The sequence below is a fragment of the Centruroides vittatus genome, unplaced genomic scaffold (assembly GCF_030686945.1).
Source record: "Centruroides vittatus isolate TY-2023 unplaced genomic scaffold, ASM3068694v2 contig_882, whole genome shotgun sequence".
NCBI classification, from domain to species: Eukaryota; Metazoa; Arthropoda; class Arachnida; order Scorpiones; family Buthidae; genus Centruroides; species Centruroides vittatus.
Window position 1 is genome coordinate 2530810 of NW_027122574.1, and position 20395 is coordinate 2551204.

Below are 20395 nucleotides of genomic sequence, written 5' to 3' on the forward strand. Positions count from 1 at the left end.
TCTATAATTTTAAAATCCCGCATGTTCATATTGGTTACTATAGAAAGGAATTTTTGTTTACAGATATTTACTATTCAGTCTTCCAAAATGTCCGAGAAAAGAGTAACAGAAAGCTAAATTCGTATAAAACGTCTTTCCGAACGAGGATTTTCAATTCTGTGCTTAGTAAAAGAGCTAAATAAATCTGTAATGAATGTTTCTCGTTGCTCGGGTAATCAAATACAAAGAAGAGAAACGTCAAGTTCATGTCAAAGCCTCATACAGAGAGGATGTTTCGGTGTCGCCACAGTTTGCCACAGAACGTTTCTAATCATTCTGTTTGCAACAGGAAGTGAGTAAGTTACGTGACTGTTGAGTCCTGTAGCTTCGTCGATCTTCAATAGCCCTTAGAGCCGTTGAAGTCTGGTGACTACCGAAAGAAAATTTAAACTTCAAAATGGCAATCACCATAGATGAGACAGAAAGTCTTAATTTTATGTATGCAGATCTTAAATTCGCTTTAGGTGTTTATAAAGAGATCGCAGTTCTTAATGTACTGTACTTACTTCAACTGTACATCCATTCCGTATAAAGTGACTTTTAAAAGAAACATCAGTATAGCGTGGTATAACTTCTTTCACGAATCCTTCTATCTTAGCACACTTTGAGCCTTTGCTTTTCCTTTTCCTAATTCTTCTAGAATTAACATATCTTCTTACGCATCAGCCATTATTCTGCACCATCGAAAACACGTGGTAACGTGGAGTTTAGAAACGTCCTCCAGTTCTGCATGGCGAATTACATTATCAACAAAGGAAGTCTGTGGCTCTAGCACGAAAGAAACGGTAAAAATTCCGAACGCTTCCAGACCAAGCCTCAAACAGCATGTACAGTACCAAACCCAAAATTCTACCCATTTACGTAACCAATAACGCAATGATAGCAAAATGTGAAGTGAATAACTGGGAAAAATTGCAAAGACTAAGTCCAAAGGATTTCTTTGACATTGGATTTTTAAAACAATCTGAAACATCACGAGACAACTGCTGTCAGACTTCGGAAAGTGCCGAAGGAGGAACAGCCAAAAGTGCCCTGAAACCCATGAAAAGCGTGGAAACGAAGATGCCGCGAGGTTTGTAGGATTCATAAACAACTGAACAAACGAAGACAAATTGCTACGTCCTGTCGAAATCTTAGGAATCAATGTTAAATATCGATGCAACATCGATAAACGCATATTGTGTAACCAAAATAGCTGATATATTTGTTTAATAAAACTCATTTTCATTATTTTTTAAATTTTTTACCACATATCCTGGAAAAAATCTGATTTTTATAGGATCTGTATAGTTGCTATAAATTACTCAAGTTATATCAGTTATACACAATTATATAATGTGTTTTTTATAATATACACAACAATCAGTTTATCAAAAATATTGTCATAAACTGAGTTGGCGTTTCAAAAATAATCTTTTCATCTTAATCTTCCAAAGAAATCAAATCGCTGCAGACGAATGTCACTGGCCAAACCGTTTGTAGAAATAGCCTAATCTGGCATATTGTGGCTTCGTTCCAACACTTCATGAGCATTCCATCAGACAGGCACACCGCCGCCGAAAAAAATACTCCACGCCGATTTCGTCGTTGGCGCAAACCGCCGAAACCGGAATCTGCCTCTTAATTATGAAATATTTTATCATTATTCATAATAGAGTCGAAATCTATTATAAATTCTAACGGCAGGTTAGAATTAAAAACTGCTTTTGTTTTGATTTTTACGACGTTGTCTACATTTGAAGAGAAAGTCAAAAACAAAATCATAAAACATGAAGTTCGTTTTCAACATTTAAATGGCCCACTATTGTCGCATATGAAAGCACTGAATACTGGTAGTTGGTGGCAGGTTTGCGTCTAGCAGACGGACTGGCCACGTAGGGGTTTTCCGGATTTTCTTTACGTTAGTAACACCTAAATAGGGACCAGTTTCCCACAGAAATTCGCAACCCGCGAGCGTGTAAAATTTTTTGCAACCGTTCCACAAAACTAGCGTAATTCGATGCGAAATCCGCCAAACTGGCAACACTAGTCGTAGCAAACATCGATTTCTTTTTAGATGCATCGATTCTTCAAGTAGATCGAAGAGTCGATCATCTGGAGCGAAAAACATCGATGCGTGGCATGGCACCAAAGCAAACGTATTCGCACGCAGAGCCGTCACTAGGTTCTGCAACGGGTGCAACGGTTATACGGGCACGCGGCCCGTAACGAAGAGAACTGTCAAAAAATTTGTACAAGTATAAGTCAAGTATATTTCTTACATATACATCAAATAATTATCTTATTATATATGTTCATTATTGTTATTTCCCCCAAAAGAAAACCTTCGCACTGGACAGATGAAAAGATGTTTATGACACTGTTCGCAATGTTTAACGTGTTTAAACACGTAAAAACTTGAACCCTGCCGATAATCAGTACAAGGATACCTATCTTTGCATCTAGAATACTTTATCATATCGCAAACTGACAAAGTTACTTTCAGACTTAGCTGGAGGATTTTAATAACAATTTAAGAATCGAGAGTCAAAAATTGCTCTGCCGTAAAAGAAATTTAATAGAAATTTTTTAAAAATTACAGGCGATTTTTAAGAGTGTAATAAATTCGTGAGCGATATATTCCCGTCTTATTAAAAAATAACGCAACAAAAATTTCAAGTTTTAATTTATTTTTATTAGAAAAAATATTATTAAAACTCCCGTGTTAAAAATATTCGAATCCGAACGTTTCGGGACGATGCTGAAATAACAAATACCGGATATTTCGTGGGTTTGTTTTTAAAACTTACTTTTACTTTACTCATTAAAATTGCTCAAAATTTCCGACAGACTCGACTCACTTAAATGAAAACACGGTAAAAATGCTCGACCCGAATTACCGGAAATACGGACCGGATTGAAAATCGGATTCCTCAAACCGTTCCTTAAGTAGGCAACAACATTTTTAAAAATGGTAAATATTTAATAGTCTTTTCCTTTGTCCATACTATAATCTTTTATTTGAAAAATATTTCGATTTAAATACTTAAATATTTACAAAAGTAAAATATATTACAAATTCATCCGAGCAGACAATAAGAAAAGGGAAAAGAAAAAATGTTTTTTTTTTTTTTAGTTAAAGCGCTTTACACGCTCGTACGACTTTCTATGCGGGTCGTTTTATCCACGAATTTTCTCTTTAAACCGTTTTATCGTCGGACGGATAGAGATGTTTAAGATCTTTCTCGTAACTCGCGTTGTTGCTGATACGTTGGATGACGGAGACGAGACGTCACTCCGATATTGGATGTAGATGTCATCCGTCCAACAATTTTTTCTCTTCTTGCTGCAACAATTTCCTTGGAGGTAATTTACGTCGTCGTCCGGCTTTCCTAGCTGTAGGTCACTTATTCATTTCCTTGGAATTTGTTTATCGGTTCTGGCGCATTGATTAACTTCCACCTCTTATATTAATTTAATACCATTACTCCCATTCGTTCCCCGTCTGATCCACATGGTAAACGATGATTAACTTTTAAATAATTTCTTATATTATTATAATTAATTAATAGACATTTATTATAAAATAATAATACGTAATTGCGATTCGTATTATTATTATTATTATGCGTGAAAATTTAATCGTAATTATCATTAAATATTTACGATTTATATACTGACTGCACAAAACTAGGTTAATCGTTGCGAAGACCATGCTGTTGTTAAGTTGGAAGATTTAATTACTTAATTCTTATTTTTAAAGTTAGGAAAGACCAAGTTTGATACATAAATCAAGAATTGTGTTTTGTTATTGGATTGCCGGTCATATAATTTCCATTTACAAGTCGTAGCCACGTGCTGTAATTTCCCATTTCTTGAAGCACAACCCGTACATTTGTTTTTGAATCTGTTTAGTCTTTTGGCCACACTTGAAATGCTAACTTGGTTTCTTCAGATGTTAAAACGGGTGTAAATTTCGGAATCTGTTTAATGAAACTAGACTTTTCGTGTAATGTCTAATGACTTATTAGATTATGGCGTAAAAGACAACAGATGAACGTTTTCGCATTTCTGTATGTTATAACCTAAAGATTCCTGGATACGTGTCCTTCGTGTACCCTTTAAATATGTACATTCTACATATTTAAAGAATACTTAGTACATTCCATTTGATTTACACTGTTGTCGGTCAATAATTATGCACACGGTATTTTGAGAATCCGCAGATCCTCTGTCAATTTTTCGAATTTTGAGTAAAAGTGTATCGCCAACAGAAAAGTTGTCCACTTTCTGTGTTGATGTTTGTAATATTTTGCCAGTTGCTAACTTCACTTTCCTCTCCAATGGTCTTTTCTGATAACATAAAAGTCAAAGAAATGTGTCTTTTCTCCCAGTTGTTGATGGAAAGCAATCTTGATGAATGTCGTTACAGCCACACGTATATTGCAATTCACGAGCTATCCTTTCTTTTCCCCACATATAACAAAGTTGTTTCAAAGTCTGCTTTGTGATTTTCTTTATTTTCCATTTTATCAGACATATTCTGTGGATCATTTGTCATTTTAATGTCTTTACCCCTTCTGAACATTGATTAAAAGTTCTGCTAAATCTCCTATTTGTACCGTACGTCTTCATTAAGGGTTTGAATTCAGTCATCCTTTTTCTCGTTATCGGATACAATTCAAAACCTAGCGCCTATTTTTATGTAACAGCTTCTCTAGGTTTTCTATTTTTTTACATTTCAGCGAAAGTTAGTTCTAATTTTTAAAGAGTGCTTTGAATGTAAACCAAAATACGACGATGCCACTATTCTTCAACTATTTTTTTAGTCACTGTAAAAAAGAACTTTATGCAATGGCATTTTTTAAATCAAACGTTTTCTATCAAACAATTTGCATTCGAAAAGTTACAATATACAGAAATGCGAAAACATTCAGCTGTTTTGTTTTACGTCAAGTGCTAATAAGCCATTAGATTATTACACGAAACGCCTAATTTCATTGGACAGATGCCGAACAGTTCAACATCTGCAGAAACCAGGTTAGCATTTCGAGAAGTGACCAGAAAAGCTAAACAGATTCTGAAACAAAATGTCTATTGCGAGATGTGTTAGCGGGTCAAGAAATGGCTAGGCACTTCTCGAAATGGAAAATTTCAGTACGTGGCTACGACATATATAATTTTTTTTTATAAGTAAATAGCAAAATGTTCTTAAAATTTATTTTAAATATAAAACATTCAAGTACAATGTAAAATCAAACAGAAATCGCACTAAAAATATCACATTAAAATGTTAATATTGCCAACTTTAACGATTTAAAATAAAAAAGCAACACTTTAATAAGAATCTTATTCTATAAATAAACACTTAACGTTTAAAAAACACGTGTTAAATGCACCCTATCTAAGTACCACATAATCCGTGAAAGAAATAATAAGTATTACCGCGATAGTAATAAAATATACTTTTTGTATTTTCGAGGAAAATAATATGGTGTAGGAAGACGAAGACAGCTCCTAGCATTAACAGTCTACCAGATAATCTACTCCCTAAATCCACCGTCCTTAATCATTTGTCAATGCAGCGACAAACAGACGCCTGGCTAATTGCCAGTTGCACATGTCATATCTGGATCTGTTCGAGTAAGGTAATCTATATTGATAACTTTCTTTATTTTATATCTTTCTTTCTTTTGTAAAGTATTCCACACACACACACACTTACGCATATATATATATATAATTAAATTTTCATACCTATATAAAATGATATTTCTCTAATGGACGAATAAGATGTCATTTAACATTGGTAGAAGCGTGATATCAATTAATCATATTGTTAAGTTGTCAGATAATTATATGCAACGTTGCTCGATACCCCGTCTAGAAGATATATCGATGTTTAAAGTAATAAACGTAATTCTTCTACGGTCTTAAATGCATTACTTTTAGTAATAAAATAATTTTTACGTATTATATAAGGGAATTGTGAGCGTGCCACAGAAAATGTATTCCTAATACTCCTTACAACAGTCAAAATTATCTGAAAACACGGCTGTTTCGCGATGGTTGCGTATTCTAATAGTCTACTGGGTTATGAAAAATATTATATAAGAATGAACTTGCGCTACTAAATATATCCAAAAATAAATTTAGGGGAGGTCGTTAATAATAAGTTTAATTATTGTGACCCTAAGCTATAATACGAGAAGTTCTTCTTTATCAAGTATTAATAAATTTAAAGGCACGAGGACCTATCTTGTAACTTGTTTGCTTACGTATGAGTGTTTGTCATCTAACGATCTACACATTATATTAAATATATGTATAAGCTATATTTGAACTTTCATAGCTTTAAACTATTCTTATATTATAAATAAGTGCTACTGCTTTAATTATTAAATTATTGTGTAATCGTATTGGTAATTATAATTTTATTTCTAGAATCTCATTTTAATTTTAGTTATACATCGGCACGATATACGTTGTGTATTGAATGCTATTGAGTAATATTTTCTGATCAGCGGTAGGGAATTCTAAACGTATTCTTAAATATTAGTCTTTAAAAAATACTTGAAATAAATTTAAATAATGCTCATAAAATTTCAGAAACTTCACGAAATTAATTCGTAAAGAAAGCAATCCAATGTACCGATTATAGCAACCGACGAAAATTATAAAATATATGAGTTATAATAATTCTTGCATAATGTTACAAGTCTTTAGAAAATTCTTTAAAAAACTTGAAAGAATGAAGCATAGAAATTTCATGAAAAATATACTAAGAATACGTCAGTTGCACGCGTAACCAAGGTATAGGCTGCTTCAATATAAGCATCCGAATATAACAATTACGTATGCAACCGATGAGAATTATGAATTACGAGGTACATATATAGATCGAGAATTTAAAGATTTATTATTTAAATACAGTAATTTTAATCTGTTCATTTTATATAAAGTCCAAAAAATAAACAGCAATTTAACAATTCAGTTCAAGTTTCCAAAAATTTATTTTCTTTAACGTCGGTAAAAAAGCACTCCGCGTAATAGGCTCCATTTATAAATGAACACTTAGTAATTAATTTTTTATACAATTTAATAATTTTAAACAAAAATTTGTGTGTCTTTATGTATGTATATAGAACGTACGGATCGGTGCCGTAACGCTTTTTTTGCAATTTACTTATAAAAATAAGCAATAAATAAGATCCCGATCATTCAAACAATAGCTTATAAGAGAGACGAGACGAATCAAAATATAAATAAAAACGGTAGTTACGTGGCCTGTACCAACAACAATCTACTCTTTTATTGAACCTAAAGGTCAATTTAGAATTCGAGATAGGGTCTCTTTCTTCCAAGAAATCTCTCGAGTCATTCTCGTTACAACAAATATATTGCTTTATTTATCTGGGTTACAATAAGGGCTTTATATTTTATGCAAATTTAAGGAAAGAAACAAAGAAAATTTTGATTATAGAAACCCTTCCAATCATCTAAAATATTAATGTTATCGTCGTTATCTACGGTACGAATTGGTACGCATCTAAACCTAATAAAACTTATGATTAAAGTACGACAAAGCCTTTAATAAAGTAAAAAGTAATCAATAATTGCTTTTAATCGATTAGTTTCTTTCAATTATTGCATTTTTTTTCTTTTTTTCTTTCTTTTTACAAAATGGACAGAAAGATTCACCTCTGGAGAATCGATTAACTGACAAACTTCTTTTATTTTCTGTCGCGCTTTTATTTTTATAAAAATATAATTTAAAAGAAAATAATAAAAATATATTTATAATAATTTAAAATCTTTATAAATGTAAAAGTATTTAAAACAATTTTTAAAATATTCAAATTTCTTTAAAATTCTTTCGAATTTTTTCTCTTCTAAATACCTGTCAAGAAAATGTGGTCTATGTAATAATATATAGCCTAAAATAGAAAAAAAATAAAGATAAAAAAATAGAATGAAGACAATTTATACGCTCTTACGAGCACAATAATTATAATTATGACTTATAATTATGATTTATAATTACAAAGGCTTTTAATCATAAAAATAATTAAAATCCTTTATTTTTTCTTACAAGCTTACCATAAAGACAGTAATTCTACTTAAACTCAAAACACGAATATTTGCAGGATTTTTTAGTCTTTTTAATATTAAAAAGTAATTAACGAAAGGATGAAATACTGCAATTATAGGATTTAATTTTGAAATAATAAATAAATAAAGAAAGAAATTTCGCCTAGAATGATAATTGCTTTCCTGTTTAAAGTTTTAAAATATATAGGCCTATATATATATATATTTATTCTTTAATTTTACAATTCTGCTTTAATAATTAACCATTTATTTAAAAAAAACGAAAAATCTACAGGTTCTGTAATATCAATAATTAATTGTTTCTTAAAATCGATTTTTTCAGAAATAATAAGAATTACTAACGGTTTTTTAAGGAACTACTAATAAGGATTTTGAAATGCTCTCACTACAAATTGTTTTTTCAAATACCGTTATCGATGTTTTAAAAGTACTAGCGACAAAGCCTTTAAGTTATTACTAATAAATAGTCAGATATCATTTGGGTCTAATAAAATTTTCCAGATAATATTAATAAAGTTTAAGGCATTATAAGCCTAGTGGGTAACGTTGTTTTATTAATTTATTAATTAAAAGCGTTACTTTTTAATAGATAAAACCGATGTTACGGCTTAATCAATTCTTAAGTGCTACCAAATTAATAGGGATTTTTAAGGTATTTTACTATTAACGGTTTCGAAGTAATCGTTTCTAAAAAATGGTTATCGATTCTAGCGAAGCAATTAAAAATTTATTCAATTATTAATTTATTTAAAAATAAATAAACCCGTATAAAAATCGATAAATAAAATATTGTTAACTCGATTTGTTTCGTAAAAAGTGGAGAAATATCAGTTAACAATATTTTGTAAACAATTCAAATTCGCTTAAATTGTGTGTGTGTGTTTTTAATGGTATCTAAATTATTATTAAATACATAAATTTTCTTTAAAAATGACCTAAATATTAGCATGAAGTGTAGCCAATTTTAATTATTAAAGTTTTTTTTGAATATTTTAAAAATTTATGAAGTTTTTCTATCGATAAACCCATTTTTAGAATATAAAAAAGGGGTTTTAAAATTCTGTTATTATTATATTGATGTTTTGCAACGTGTAAACAAATGGGGTTTGTTTTTAAGAAGAAGATTTTACTCTTTTGTTAATGCAATATTTTATAGATAATACTTTTATTTGACGCCAGTTTTCTCGAATTCGAAAAAGGACAAGAATCGAAAAATATCGCTGTCACTTCCAAAAAATGCAAATTCTTTCGAAACTTAGATGAAAGAAAGAAGGAAAAAAAAACATTTTCTTTTGTTATTTATTTATTTCTTCTACGGGCAATAAAATAGCAAGATACAAAATTTCTTTCCTTCTTCTTTCGAAATTACTAACTCGTACCATTTTGGTACCGAAAGACCGAAAAATAGGGTCTGTATCGATCCGTAAGATATATTAATTCTCAAACGTAAAATTGATTGTCGTCGACTTAAAGTGTAATTTTGGAAGGAACAAAATATGAAAAAGAAAACGTCATCATAAAAATAACATTAAAGAAAAATAAATTTCTTCTTTTAATATTTACGGCACGATCCGAATTTTACACTTATATTTTACACTTACGTAAATATCGATCGATATTATAAATATCCATAAATTAAAGTCAGTTAAAATAAAGGTATAAAGATGAAGAGATAAATTGATATAAAAGGTATGAAAAGCAGACACTAAAGTATAAATATCAATAAAAACATATAAAGATTCCAAATATATAAAACAATCAGAAATGTATAAATTAAATGGAAACAACTATATAAATAAAATATAGTTGAGATCAATTTATTTACTCGTTTTACAAATATCTAACACGTATATAGCGTTATTTACAAAATATATTTAGGTTTAAGTACCGTATATAACTATAACTTCTACTCGGGTTGGTATATTCTCCAACAAATTCAATCGAATACTTTAGAGGGTAATATTTCTCCGATTACTGTCAGATAGAGAAAGTATATAAATCTGGCGGAACAAATGTTGTGCCACACGGCAACCGAATATAACTTCGTACAACGCCTGGGTTCCAAAGAGACGACAAAAATCGCATTTATATCTATAAAAATTAAACGATAAAAGCGTAGAACGACGGCGGTTGTTGCATCATTAATTACGGAAACGTTCCTATTTAGTGCCAAAATTTAGAACTTCCGTTTTCTAACTTAACTTTGCCAATAATTTACGTAAATTACAAATAAAAATACCAAAGAGAAATTAATGAAACGTGAAAACATAATTAGAATTAATCCGCTCGTTTTATGGCGCCGCTGACATCTTTAACCGATATCTACTAAAGTCGAGGGGAGGAAGAATAACAAGAAGAAAAAGTAACTAAAATGTCGGTAACTGTAAGCGAAAACGTTTTCGGAGTGAAAGAAACAGATGGAGAAGTCTATAGAATAATGGAACAACCATAAATCTTTTTTTTTTATATCTTTTTGTTACTTTCTCACTTTGCTGCATTTCCGTTTCATCTACTTTCGCGTCGAGCCAGTCGGGTGTGTTGCAACGAAAACCTTCGTCCCATTATTAAACTATTTCTTTTTTCGGTGCATACTCGTTCTTAATTTGTACCTCTTGCTACCGTTCTTTATTTTGATTTGTATTAATAACTCACGCCATAAAACCATCCGCGGTTACTACTCACCCTATTCTAAGCCGAGAAAACTGGAGGAACTGTAAACGTACTCCGCCCAAAATCTTAAAAAATGAATTAAGATTTTATAAAATATTTCTTTAATTTCTTTTTGTTCTAGCAATTCCATTAGTTGTAGTAACCCGATGTGGGAGCGAGAACGTTGCAGAAACACAAACCTAAAGTAAATTTTGGGGAAACCTTGGGTCAATAAGGGCTTTCTACCTACCAAATATAAGACGGTTGTCGATATTGCTTCCAATCGTGCGAAATCTTCTTTTTTTTTTTTTATATATAAAACGAGTTCTCGAATTTGTAGTTAAATATTGTTATTTGTTAACAATGGCTCACTGGCTTTTTTCTTTCTTTTTGTAATTTTCAAATTTATAAGTACGATGCACGTTCATGCCTGTGTTTATATTCGAATAATAAATACAATAGTTTGCGAGTTTTTGTTACGTCCTCAAATAATAAAGATTGATTTATCAACCGAGCTGTCAACAATAGAAGAATAACCCCTATACTTAACTACGTAAAGTAAACTTCTCGATACTCGGTAAAGAGGATAATGCAGTCTTCGATATTTTCAAGAGAACAATTTTTCCTCTTTTCAAATATCTCAGGCAAAATACATGACGTAATTAACGTTAAAACTATAGAAAACTTATAAAATATTTATTTAAAATGCTTTTTATCCTGAAAATTGTTAATTTTTTTATTTTTTTAATTGTCTTTTTAAATTTATTTCTTCTTCTTAAGATTATTCCTCTTTAAAATGCTTTGTAAAATCGCCGTCTTCTCTTAAGAATGCCTCTTAGTATATCTTCCATTCTTAAAATCATTCTTTCTTAAGTAAAGATAAACTAGAGATTAATATTATGTTAAGAGGCGTATATATCTTACAATTATTCATATTTTTATTTAATTGGAATATTCTTAAGATATTTATACTTCTTAAAATAGATCTAATGGTGCTTAAAATCTTAAAAATAGTTTGTAAGACACACTTAAAATATTGTTATACTACTTGAAATACTTTCTCTCGAGATTGTTCCACTTAAATTTACTTCTTAAGGCACTTCTTTCTCTTAAGATATTCTTAAGACTGTTCTAATTTTCGATGGCATTTTTCTTCGAGTATCATCTTGAGTGATTTGTTAGCTTAAAAACTTTTAAATAATTGACTTAATTAACCATTAAAGTATTAAAGAAATTCCAATTTTCGAGAGCGAATATATAAATTTATAGAAAATTCTGACATTTATCGAAATCTAGACTGGTAATTAATGTGAAATTATTTGTCATAGTAGAAATAATCGGGCAAAACATAAAACATAAACACGATAGCTTGTGTAATTATATCTGGAATGGAATAATAGCATTATTGTTTTATTCCCGTTTATCGATCTTATATCAATAAATGGAACTATAGATCAATATCAATATAGAAATCACTCGAATAATATTTTCTCATCTCTCTACCTAGGTTCTAATCAATTATAAAATTGATACAAAGTACTTCTTAGCGAAATAATCTGCTTCTTAATCTAAAAAGTCAATAAAGTCTTCTAAAAGTCTCTAGAAATTCTTTGGAATAAGTACCATTGTAAAATAATTGTACCAATTTTTAGAACAGTACGTTAACAATCATTGTTAACATTGATTAAACTACGGTAAAATTCTTGGGAAGAAATTTACAAATGCTTACAAGAAAACTGACCTTTCCGACAAATTTTCAAGTTATACTTTTATCGTTGTATTCGTACAGTAAAACTTCTTCTTGGACACCCTTGGTTCCATAAAAATGTGTCCAATTTATACAGGAGTCCAAACAGTGGCGTAGCGAACATAACTGGCGCCCCTCTCCTCCCTCCAGAAGCATATAGTTTGTCTTGGAGACCATTTGGGCGCCCATCTGCGAGTGGTGCCCGGTGCATGATACACCCCCTTGCACCCCCCTCGCTACGCCACTAAATCCAAGATATAGAATGTGCAGTTTTTGTCTTGAAAGCATGGAAATTATTCTAGATTTTCAAGCATAGTGTGTCTATTCTAAGATGCATCAAGCATTATGGGTGTATGTATCGAGTGAATAACTTACTAATTTTCTTCAGTACTGTACAGTATTAACATTTTAAACATGAACACGATTACTATTACAATCATTTAATCTTTCTTCAACTTTATTATACTAAATCAGTTAAAACACAATATTTCTCCACACATACTTTATAGTGTTGATAACACAGACAATTTTCCGGTTTTATTGAAATAATCAGTGATAAGATTCTGCTTTATTGATTTCATTTGAGATTCTGTCCATTTTGTTTTCCTATCATTCTTCGAAGTCCAAAGAGAGTGTCAACAATGTTTGGCTGATCATAAGTAAAAAGCATTATGTAATTTACCCAAGCAGGTACGTGGCTCTCTTGCCACAATTTCTCTCTCTTCATCTGAAAATTCTTCTTTCTTAGATGCTATTATGTTCTCCTGATATCTTCCATTGTGTTCCATTGCAATCATCATGGTTTCTCAGAATAGCATAAAATGAAATGGCAGCTTTTACGTCACAAATTTTACCGCGATAATCTTCAGACAGAGCATTAATTTATTCTTCGAGTTGTAATCTGTGTGTTTGTCTTCAGCGCAGTCGGATGGCTAAGCTATTAATCATTAACCTAACGTTTTAGAGGACCCAAAATCTAATCCAAACAAATCGAAAACCCTCAAGGATTTCTTTCAGAAGTGATCCTTTCTGAATGATAGGCTCTATCCCTCACCACATGGCCTCCCCATTTCTGGCCTGGTTGAACACACTATAGGCTTGAAAAAAGATCCTCTTAGTTCCCATAGGACAGAGATGAAAAATTTAAAACTTTTTTTATATAGGCATTTTTGAACCTACACCAGCCATTGAATATAAAGACTATGAATCAGATTCACAACAACGAATACCAACTCGTGGCGAACAAAAGCCGCCAATTTTTTTTCCAATGCTAAAATACTTCGCCAAATTTATAGCCAATTTTCAATATAATTTTTGGACGCCAAAATTGGCGCTGAATAGTAAAATATGGCAGCTCTGGCCTTTAGGAAGAAATTATGCCTGAGGCTATCAGTAGTCAGGAATGTAGAAAAATCCTTACAAATGCCACAAAAAAGGGTATTTGTCAAAAGCTTCCTTATTGGCTTTTAACTGATAAGACTTTAAAACAAGATACCTGATTAAAATGACTCAACAGTTAAAATTTAGATACACAAATATTTTGAAAATGATCAACTTAAATCATAAGGTGTTCAAAATACAGATACAGAGTACAATATAAATGTAAAAGTATAGGGATTTGTCCCGTTCCATGCTAAAGTATTCAACATATGGAGGTGTCCAGGATAGAAGGGTGTCCAAATTGACAGGTTTTACTATACTAATAACTAAAATTTATTAGTGTGAGGATAGCAACTTAACAGTTTATCATTTCTGTTTGGAGAGAGACTAGGGACAGACGGATAAACAACAGGCGAACTTTAAAGTTTCGACTCCTTAGAGCATATACTGTAGTTTTATAAGAATCTTATGGATAGACAAACAAACGAATGAATAAAATAAAAACATATTTTCGAATATGTTCAAAATACTTAAAAATTAATTATCGATAAAATTATAAGACAAATTACATTAAATTGTTTACAATGTCTCAAAAGTTTATAATTAAAAATTAAATATTTATAATTCCAGGCGCGATTTGAAGAAAATAAAAAAATAAATACGCAAACAGCGTAGAAGATTATATTATTATATGCAATGTACTGTACACGCAAGTGTAAAATATGGTAATTATTTTTATTTTTCAATTGGAACCGCGAAGCAACGTTAAAACGTTTATTATCGAGGAATTAATGGCAATAGGAGTTCATTTTATACTAAAATTAAATATGTTCTCTTGTTTATCTTAATAGAAACTTTACTTGGCTTTTCAATTAATGAAAAATCTTTTATTTATTATTAAAATAAAAATATTTCAATGAATCTAATCCTAAATCATTATGTATGAATCTTTTGTTTTACACTGGAATGAATAGTTTCAAATTGAAGTATGTATTACTTCGATAATTTTGTGAAAGTATATAAAATTTTTGTAACAAATAGAGAAATTATTAATTAGAATATGCTAAATGAATTTCTGGAATAATACTAATAGAAATTCCTAGAAAAAGATGCGAATTTTTAGGAAGACGACAAGGATTTCTAGTATAAATATGTAAATCTCTAATGATTTCAAATGGATTTCTAGAAAAAGAATGGCATTTCTAATATAAATATACGATTTAAATGAATTTCTAGAAAGATGATGAGAATATTTTTAGAGAAAATACACGATTTCTAAGGATTCGTGAAAGTTTCCATGAAAAAGATGCCAATTTTTAACAAATGACACACATTGAAAACAAAATTTTGAATTTATAATAAAATATATAAATTCCTGGTAAAAAGATATGAATCTTCGAAGAAAAAAAGCAAAATAAAAATAATTATATTACTACCGTAAAGATCCTGTAAAATAATAATAAATGGATGTTTAAGAAAAACATAAGAATTTATAGATAAACAGACGTAGTTTCCTAGTGAAATATGCGAACCCCTAACGAAAAGATGCAAATTCGCATTAAGAAGATTCGAAATGCTAATAATATATAGGAATTTCTATCGAGAAAGTAAGTACGAATTCTCAGGACAAAACAACAAAAACACTCCTTCGCTTCCTAACATAAAAATACGAGTTCTTATAGGGAAAAATACAGAATTCCTACGACGAAAGCAAGAGAATTTATAGAAAAATAATGCTGATTCATAGCAAAATATACGAATCGCTCCAGGAAAAAAAAAAAAAAGAACTTGTACGGAAAAATATGAAAAAGTATATTAAAAAATATAATTGTTAACAAAGAAACGTAAAAATTTATAGTAGAACACGTAAATTATGAAAAAGAAAAGATGCGAATTCCTAGCAGATGATGTAGTTTCCCAACAACTTAAACGATTAAAATAATTATGTTTATGCTATTAAGTAGATCATTTCGATATAAATAGAAGCTATGCTGGAAATATTATAGTCTCCATTAATTTCGACTTCGTTTTAAGGTTGTAAAAATCGATAATTTTAATTCGAAAGCACTTACTTCGCCTGTATAATTATTATCCACATAAACTTCAAAAAAAAAAAAAAAAAAAAAAAAACCCGTTAAATTCCTTACAAGAAAATTAATATTTATCATAAAATTTTATTTATTTTCTATAATTTTAAAGTAGATTTTTATCTTCAAAATAAAATGATTTCGAGTAAATTAAAACAATGCGCATTTATTATCATTATCATTATTATTTATTCTTCAATATTTTAGAAGCTTTTATTGAAATTTTATTTATTTTATACTAAATTTATAACCAACGTATTATTATTTTCTTATTTTTTCCATTAAAATAATAATTTTTGTTCTTTGCAAATGTAATTTTGTGACTTAAAATATCGTCTTTGTTTTCAGTTTAAAAAATACATTAAAAATAAATAATAAAAGTTAAAGACTTTTTATAATCATTATTTTTTAGAATATAGGCCTATATATATATATATATATATTTATAAATTTAATTTAAATAAATTAATTTTTTTAAGTATAAATGAGAAAATCTTCTCAAGATGTAATCACAAGGTACGTTATCATTAGAAAAAGGGGATTTTTTTCAATGAAAAATTCGGTTTTAGCTTACAAAATTGTATATAACGCGATATATATTGAAATTTTATACGATTTGAAGCCGTTCGTACAATTAATTTAACATTTGTATATAAAAATTGACGGAAGAGACAGGTATTAGAAACGTTAAGAAATAGCCGATATTGACAGTTAAAGAAGGAAATAAATATAACCGTCTTAACGACTTTCAAATGGCAACTGTCATTTCCTCATAACTTACATCGTAATTATTTATCGTATTTAGTTCGATAGAGAGAAATATCACTTTCGACTAGAATTTCACTTTAGTTTTTCTATGGAATAAAATAATTACAAAACATTTCCTCGTTTATGAGAAATAATTTATTTATTTTACGCTAATTGGATTGATTTTTAAACCCTCGAAGTATCGGATAGCAATTTTATTAAAAGATATCGCCCCGTCTACTTTGCATCCCCCTTCTAATGACTTCCCTAATGACTAATGTTTTGTCATCCCTTGCAGCCATTTTATAACAAATAAAACGGTTTCTAAAATCAAAAAAATTCTTTAAAATGTGTATATTTTCTATATTTTATATCTACTTAACTGTAATTTCCTCATTAGTTTTGTTATACTACCGTATTTGTTTATAGGGCCTAATATTCACTTAACTAGAGAGAGAAATATCACTACGGGTTTACTTTCACTTTAATTTCGCTGGGAAATTAAATTTTAGAAAACATTTTCTAATATATGAGGAATAGTTTATTTATTTTCATAATAATCAACATCGGATGGCAATCGTATTAAAAATAGTGCCTGGTCTACTGACATTTTTCTCTAATTACTCTTCTAACGAGTAACTTTATGCGATGATTTAGGGTCGTTTTATAATAAATAAAACTGTTTCTAAAGTCGAAAAAATTGATAAAATATTCTAGAAAATTCGTATATTCTATAATTTACATAATATTTTATATATATATGTATATTTTATATCTATTTTTATATGCTAAACTGCTGAAGAATGTAATGAGAAAAAACCTTAATTGGTGCTTGTAAAAAAATAAGAAAAAACTATTTTTAAGCCAGGAGTTGCCGAAAGATTTGAAATTTAGATATTAACTTAATTAGTTGTCAGTATTTTATCATTAATCTGATTTTTTTTTCTTTATTTCTTGCTTTTATTTGAAATGTCAAATGACTGTAATTTTCTTCTTATCGTGATTTTTTATTTGTTATTAATGAAGTTAATTTTAGAAACTAATAATTTTTTAATGAAATATTATTTCTGACTGTTTCGGAAGATTTTCTAACTCCGGAATTAATTTTTTTTAACGTTAATTTTATTATTTTATAAACAAAAACATCATCCAAGTTTCCTTGTCTATCTTCGAGGAAACTACAAAAAAAATTAAACATTCTAAAGTTAATTTTGAGCATTTTTATTTATATTTTTAATTAAAATATTATTTTTAAATATTTCTTTATAGTCGTTTACACAATTAAATTAATTTCTTTTATTTATTTTGAATTTTTAATTTATCTTATACGTAAGGAATTTACATTGTCCACGTTGTTTATGACGTTTATTTACTAAAATAAACCAATTTGTCGATTAATTTAATTAAAATGTTATCAAATCTTTATTAACGTAATTAATTCAATTATTTATTTTAATTCTAACTTTAAAAATTCACACATTTATTATGATTATTTTTTAATTTTAAATATTCAAAATGACATTTTTAAATGTAGAAAGAAGACATGTTGTGTAAATAGTCTTCCATGTTTAAAAAAATACAATAAAAATATATATTTATTTATTCATTAAAATTACAATTTATCAATGTTATTTTTTGATTCTAATTAAAAAAAGAAAACATTTGTTCATTTTTAAGTCATACATTTTATGTAATTATTTCATTTTTATTTTTTTTAATTTGAAAATAAAAAATAAAAAATGGCATCTTTTGAAACAAAATATATTATATAAATGACGTCAATTTTTAAAAAATACATTAAAAAATCTATTTTTATATACATGTTTAGTAAATATGTCGGTAGGTTCAAAGGAAAAAAAACCATTACTTTTCTAAAAGATAAATAATAAAAAAAATGTATATACGATTCAACTAAAATTCTTTACTGATTTATATAAAAACTAAATTTTTTATAATTTAATAATTATAATTAAGAAAAGTTCATATAAATCTCATTACTCAAAGAATTCTTCCAATAGTTAAATGCTTCTCCTATATCCAAGAAGGTTAATTATAATTTGTTTTTAATCATAATTTAATTACTGATTCATGAATTAATTGTTTCTGTTTAAATTTAAATCATTTTTAAGCATATTTTTAAGAAAAATTTGACAATTTATACTTAATTACAATTAAAAAATATACAGTTTGAAATGCTCTTAATACATTTAAACGAAGAGAGATTTAGATATATTATGCAAAATTTTTTAAAGGTTTAAATATTATAATTATAAATCGATAAAAATACAGACAGAAACTAAAATAAATTCTTTAGAAAAATCGTTATTTAAATTTTTATATTTGATAAAAAGCGTTATAAAAAAAGGTCAATAACTACATGATTAAATTATGATTTTTTTAAATAAAAAATTCATGTTTAATTCCTAAAGATGATAAATATTATTTTTTATATTTTATATGTTTATAAATTATACAAAATAGAAATTTTTTTATAACTTACATTAATTTCTTATATATAAATTCTTTTATCAGCATCCTCTCCGTGGATAAAATGTGGATAACAGTTCGTCATCCAAACCTCTTCATCGCGGTTTCACTTCTCCACTATCCCATTGGACATCCTCGGAGCATGTGCAAAATACTTGCTTGTGACGTCGATTGGTAATATAAAATATATATATATACACATGACGTCACTACATAATCATCATTAAAATTGACGAAATGATGTTAACTTGTTACCGTCTTTATAAATCAAATTACGTAATCATAATCAGATTTTGTCGCGTTATATTTTAATTAATTATTAAATTAATTCTATCCGGGTTGCCTACAATAAGAGATAATAAGGAGGATTTGAAAACTCGACTCGTGGCGAAGGCCCTCTAAATCTGTATCTATGGGGGTCCTCCGATCACGATAAGGTCCTCCCGATATATTGGACCATTCGTGAAATCAAACTAATTTATATATAAAACAATTATAAAGCTTTATAACACCCTTTATTTGTGCTTAAAAAAATAATTTACACACTAATTTTTAAATTATCAGGATAGCCCACGAGTTACGAAATTATAAATTAATCGAGATCGTCCATAAAATTATACGAATCTCTCATAATTCATGGATGATCCCGACTATCCAAAACATGGCGTATAAATTGTTTTAGGTACAGTACAACTAAAGCATAGCATTGGCACATATTTAGACCTACGTTTTATATCTAAGTAAATATATAAAAATTTAACTATCCCGTAATCACCCGAATTGGGAGGAAACGTGTCGAGGGACCTGTAATTTCAAGCACCTGCTGTGAAATTTTCACGGGCGCCTGAAATCGCAGGTCCTGAAATACGGGTCTTCATCGACTCAAAATTTTTCAGGAAGCCCTTAATTTCTTTATGCTTTATACTTGAATTAATACCTTTATATCATATATTTAGTTATGTACTGTACATATTCAGAGTGGCCCAAAGTTAGTTCTGTTTTATACAGTATGTTACGAGTATATCTGGGAATACGAAATACAATTTGCATTTTTCTATAATGTATTTTAGTTAATTGCAAATTGGGCTTTACAATGGTTTCGGGCCACTTTATATACTACATATAATTAATATGTCGTTACAAACTTTATGTAAATAAAAAATTTCGC

At 28.9% G+C, this 20395-nt stretch overlaps 1 protein-coding gene across 2 annotated transcripts in view; it reads right to left on the reverse strand.

Annotated features, from left to right (window-relative positions):
- LOC136983375 (calcitonin gene-related peptide type 1 receptor-like) overlaps nt 1-19374 on the reverse strand; it is a 30977-nt gene extending 11603 nt beyond the window's left edge. For both annotated transcript variants that reach the window (XM_067280092.1, XM_067280093.1), the window contains exon 1: nt 19237-19374. The gene's annotated coding sequence lies outside the window, so the exon portion shown is untranslated. The remainder of the gene's footprint in view (nt 1-19236) is intronic.
- Between the last annotated feature and the right edge of the window lie 1021 nt (nt 19375-20395).